At 46.4% G+C, this 5,838-nt stretch overlaps 1 non-coding gene across 1 annotated transcript; it reads left to right on the forward strand.

The window, feature by feature from the left end:
• The first annotated feature begins 4,062 nt into the window (after positions 1–4,062).
• TRNAG-CCC (transfer RNA glycine (anticodon CCC)) lies at positions 4,063–4,135 on the forward strand. The gene has a single exon. It is a non-coding gene; the product is annotated as a tRNA-Gly (tRNA).
• The last annotated feature ends 1,703 nt before the right edge of the window (positions 4,136–5,838 follow it).

Raw genomic sequence — 5,838 nt, forward strand, 5'->3', positions numbered from 1 at the left:
TAGTATTTAGTGAGTGCTTAGTGTGGGCTAGGTGCTGCGGAGTAAACAAAGAAGTATATATGTGTCACGATACTTAGGACATAAAAAGAAATTAATTAAATATAAACCAAGGGTTTTTAACTTAGATGGGAAGAACATGGCAGATCATCTGCATTTAAAACACCACCACTGCAAAGCTGTTGACATCTGCAAAGTGACAAGTGAAAGCTTCTTACTGACTGTATTTTATGTCTCTACATCTTCTGAATTGCCTGGATCACAGATGATTTCTGGCCAGGGAGCATCTTGTAGGCAGGAGAAAGCCCCTAACACAGATGCTGTCTGGAGTTTGGGGTAGGAGCGGTGCAAAAAGCTGAGTGTCTTCCAGTGTGAAAGGGACAGCTTCAGGAAGGCCAAACCAGCCAGGATGGGGGGTCTAGAGGAGGTGAGGGAAATGAAGAGGAGACCAACGTGCCAAAGCCAGGGTGGAGGCCATAAATGACAGTGGCCTGGGGTGGGCCATCAGGACAAGGTTCAGAGCCCTGGCGCTGTTGTCCACATTAGGAGGAACAGAAAGGGACTTACAGGATGTGCAAGCCTGAAAGCCAGGGATTCCAGTGGACAGCCGAATAAGAGACCAGGAAACTCAATTATTGGATCCCAGGAGCTAGGAAAGATTGTGAGCCTGAGGCCTCCTGGGAGCAGGCCCAGGAGGAGAGCAGTTTAGGAGCTGGAAGTTTAGCTGAGCCAGGGACTGAAGAGGGAAGTGGAGGCAGGACACAGCAGTTGCAGCTGCCAGAAACAAGAGGGGCTGTGCTGTTGACCCCGTGAGCGTCATTTCAGGACTTCCCACTCCTTCCTTCTTAGTCTCAAACCTATGCTGATGCCCCTCCAAGGGTCAATTCAGGGTCTCTCATCTGATGCAATTCAGCCTGAAAGAAACTCTGCCTCAGCACGGTGGAGGCAGCTAGCAGGCCATCTATATCCACCCACCTCATCTTCCTGGACTCACAGTCCCCGACATTCCTCAGCCTCTCCTGCTTTAAGAAAAGCCAGAGGACTGAGCTCTAGCCAAACCCATGCAAGCCTATGTGAGACAAGTCACTTCCAAGCCAAGGGCCTTAGCACTTCTCATGAACATGCCTCTTAGCTTTTTCCTTTCCTGTCACGTATGACCTGGTGCCCTGAATGTCAATGGGAAACAACTTCATCCTCCCAGCTCCAGAGCTAGAGCATCTGACCTGGGCTATTAGGAGAGGAAGAAATGAACTTCCATCACCTTATGGGTCTTTTTGTTAGAGCAGTGTAGCTTGCATGTGTGCATAAGCTTTCACTCAGTTGTGTTGGACTCTATGCGAGCCCACGGACTGTAGCCCACAAGGTTCCTCTGTCCATGGGATTTTCCAGGCAAGAACACTAGAGTGGGTTGCCATTTCCTTCTCCAGGGGATCTTCCCAACCCAGTGATCTAACCCAAGTCTCTTGCATTTCCTGCACTGACAGGCACCTTCTTTACCACTGAGCCACCTGGGAAGCCCCGTAGCTTACCCTGAGTAATACTCAGTGAGGTGAGGGGTTGCCCAAGGTCCCAAAAGAATTGCCATAGAGAGACTGCTCCAGGGCGCCGCCTTTTTGTGTGTTAAGTGTATGGCCGTCCATGCGTACCCTGAGGGACTGTTTCCATGGTAACACTAGGTCCACTAGTTTGCTTGTCTGTTCTTTGTTTGGAACATAGACGATCTTTCCCCATATAGATGGTGTTAGAAATGGCATGAAGATCCTCACCCCAACCCTTGTTGAACCTATAATACCAAAAGCAGTAGCTGAGTACAGTCCACCATCATTTACCACAACTCTTTGCCTGAAAGCAGAGGGTAAAGGGAATAGAAAACTGAAAAGGGGAAATCAGACATGCTTTGTGTCAAGTCAACATTAATAGAAAGGGACTTTGTAAGGTTACTCCAGGTTTTAAAAGGAGACAAATGCGCTTTTAAATCCCAAGGGCCCAAGAACCATGCTAGCAAGGAGAGCACGAATCTTAAATGTAGACCTGGAGATGTTACCATAGGGTATTCATCTTCACCATGCAAGATGTCTGAGTTTTTTAAAAGAAATTTAAAATGACCAAATTAATAACAAATAAACCGAAAACAAAAGTAAGGCAATTTCAGTTCTTTTCTCCCCTCCTCCAACCCATGTGTTTCCCCAACCTTTTTTAGCAGCAGAGATGGGTGTGGGGTAAGAAGAGCAGTTACTCTTGTGGTAAAGAAGGTGGGTGGGAGAGGACGGGGGATTCTAGGTGGGACATTTGTTGCTCTCTTTAGAGGGCTCCCACATGAGGACTCCCACGGCCTGTGGGTGAGACCCTGCAGTTTTGTGAGCTTCTAGGAATAGGATTCTAAAGGAGAAGTGCAAAATCTCTGTTTTCAACCTCATCCCCCCTCCAACCCCCACGAAATCCCATCATAAGGAGCCTGGAGTACAGAGCTAATCAAATACTCTTCTGGGTCTGTGAACACTGATTTTAATGGAAGAGCTTCTGAACTAGATCCTTCACTCCCCTGGCCCAGAGCAAGCACCCAAGATACCTTGGGCGGCTCAGTGTAGAGACAACGGGCATGGCTTCGGGGAATCATGTTGGAAAAAATTTCTCTGGGTCATCATTTCTTTGCCCCTGAGAAGAACTGGAGTTCCTCTGTGGCCAAAGCACAGGGGCGATAAGTCCAGTTTACCTCTAGAAGTTGTCTCAAGGCATCATCCCATCAGAGACTCTTTGGCAAGGGGGTGAAGTGAGTGAGGAAGGATTAAGGTTCAGATTTCCAGAACAATATTTCCCAGTTTTGCTACCTATGTTGAAGTGGCTTTTGAGTACTTCTGGGAACCAAATCTGTCTTCAGGGCATGAAATATGCTGCCACGGAGGATTTTCAGTGGTTACAGTGACAATAGGCTTATTCACCTGGTTAAGGAGACAGGGGAAATATATACGCTGAAATTCTCCCCAAAATTCCTCATGCGAAACAGAAGACTAATAACAAGCTAAAATTAGTCTACCCTTTTCAGTCTCTACAAAGTTTCGGGGATCCCTTTCCCCTTGATTTCCATTTATTGCCTGAGTAACTTAGGACTTTCTCTAAATGCTTCTGTTTACATCAGTGCTGGGGAATCCACAAAACCCCAGAATGACTCACCTTCCCGACTACAGCACCAAGTTCTCTAGCCTAGGTCAGCATTCAGTGCGTGGGCGAAGGCCCTTCCCTGGTTCTGTTTTCCAAACTTTATTAAAGCATAAAAAGGATCTGCGTGGTCTATTAAAATATTCTGGTTCCCTAGTCCCAGCTCTGCTGGAGCAGTGAAAGTTTCCCTGCCAACCTCTACTCACAGTTAAACCACAAGCCAGTGGGAGTATAGGGCTTTTTCCAAAGTACAGGGCTAACGTTTGCTCACTCACTCATTTATTTATTCATTTAATAAATGTTTCTGGAAGGTCTTTGTGCCAAGCATTGTTCTAGGTGCTGGGACTGCAATAGTAAATGAAATGGACATGGCCCGTGTCCTCATGGAACATACAGATGGGTGGAGTTGACAGATGATGGTAAAATAAATCGGCAATACACCATTATACATTCTGAGAGAGATGCTGGGAAGAAAACAAAATGTAGTGATAGAGGACAGTGCGTGTGAGCATGCTAAGTCGCTTCAGTCATGTCTGACTCTTTGTGACCATATGGACTGTGGCCCCCCAGACTCCTCTGTTCATGGGATTTTCCAGGCAAGAATACTGGAGTGGGTTGCATCCTTTTCCAGGGGATCTTCTCGACCCAAGGATCAAATTCATGTCTTATGTCTCCTGCATTGATAGACAGGTTCTTTACCACTAACGCCACCTGGAAAGCCCAGAGGACAGTGGAGAGGGCTAGATAAGGGGCCCCTAGGTTGTCCTCCCTGGGGAGAAGACACACATGCCTGAAGGATATAAGGTGCCTACCTGAGCAAGGGGAAGAGGAGAGGAGATATTGGGACAGCATGTGTTAGACCCTTAGGTAGAAACAAGTGTGGTAGGAAAAAGATTGATTAGAGCGACTTCCCTGGTGGTCCAGTGTCTAAGATTCTGCACTCCCAATGCAGGGGACCCAGGTTCAATCCCTGGTCAGGGAGCTAGATCCCACAGGCTGCAACTCAGAGTTCACATGCCACAACCAAAAATCCTTCATGCCACAATGTAGATAGAAAATCCTGTGTGCCGCAACTAAGACCTGGAGCAGCCAAATAAATAAATACGTTTTAAAAAGGAAAAGACTGAGTCGCAAAGAGTCCGACATGACTGAGACGACTTAGCATGCTCACACGACTGTCCCCTATCACTGCATTTTGTTTTCTTTGCAAAGAAAGAAAGGCTGAAAGAAAGGATGGGATTTTGGTGTTTGATTGGATATTTGATTCCGGGTCCATTGAGATGCTGGTTGCAGCTCAATGCATCTCAGCTGGTTGAGCCAGGAACCACATCTTCCTCAGAGGAAATGGAATGAGCAGGAGGATGTTGTATGACATAAGGGCAGAACCACATAGCACAGGCCCTGAAGGAGAGGGACTTTTACATAAAGGCGGAGGAGTAATAGTGTGCAGTAGTGTTCAGGGAGGAGGAGAATGCTCAATATGCGAGCCATCAGAATGAGCAGCCTCCACTTGAGAGAGAGGCAGGAAAGGGGAAAGGGAAGGAGAGTGCAACGAATGGGCTGAGGAGCTCAATGTCGGTTTATCCAGAAAGGAGGTTCCCAGTGGGCCCCGAGAACTGTTAGGAAGGAAAGGAAGAAAGAAGGTTGAATTTGGGAAGGGCGAGAACAGAGAATGTAGATGAAGGGACAGGGCAGGCTACCTTGCTGGAGTCACATATTGGAGTGTCGCCACAAATAATAAGCATACAGGTATAACTAACTCCCAGATGTCTAAAGGAACAAACCTCCACAGTCGCCTAGTGGATTGGAGGTGTGTATGTTTTCGGGGGCACTCTGGCTTCCCAGAGCAACCCGAACGTCTTCTTTTTTTAAAAATGTACTTATTTCTAATTGAATGATAATTGCTTTACAATATTATGCTGGTTTTTGTCATACATCAACATGAATCAGCCAAAGGCACACACATGTCCCCTCCCTCTTGAAGCTTCCTCCCACCTCCCACCCCATGCCAGCCCCCTAAGTTGTCACAGCATCCCAGTTTGAGTTCCCTCAGTCATACAGCAAATTCCCACTGGCTATCCATGTTACGTATGACAGTGTATATGGTTCCATACTGCTCTCTCCATTTGTCCCACACTCTTCTCCCCAACCTGTGTCCACAAGTCTTTTCTCTAATCTGCCTCTCCATTGCTTCTGTGCAAATAGGTTCATCAGTACCATCTTTCTAGATTCCATATATGTGCATTAATATACAATATTAGTGTTTTTCTTTCTGAATTACTTCACTCTATATAATAGGCTCTAGGTTCATCCACCTTATTAGAGCTGACTCAAATGTATTCCTTTTTATGGCTGAGTAGTTAATTCCGTTGTGTATATGTACCACAGCTTCTTTATCCATTCATCTGTCAATGGACATCTAGGTTGCTCCCATGCTCTGTCTATTGCAAATAGTGCTGCAGTGAGCATTTGGATACACGTGTCTTTTTCAGTTTTGGTTTCCTCAGGGTGTATATGCCTAGGAGTGGGAATGCTGGGTCATATGGTGGTTTTTTAAAGGAATCTCCATACTATCTTCCATAGTGGCTGTACCAATTTACATTCCTGCCAGCATAGTACAAGAAGGTTCCCTTTTCTCCACACCCTCTCCAGGATTTACTGTTTGTAGACTTTTTGCTGATGACC

Source organism: Ovis aries, chromosome 1 (assembly GCF_016772045.2).
Source record: "Ovis aries strain OAR_USU_Benz2616 breed Rambouillet chromosome 1, ARS-UI_Ramb_v3.0, whole genome shotgun sequence".
Classification (NCBI taxonomy): Eukaryota; Metazoa; Chordata; class Mammalia; order Artiodactyla; family Bovidae; genus Ovis; species Ovis aries.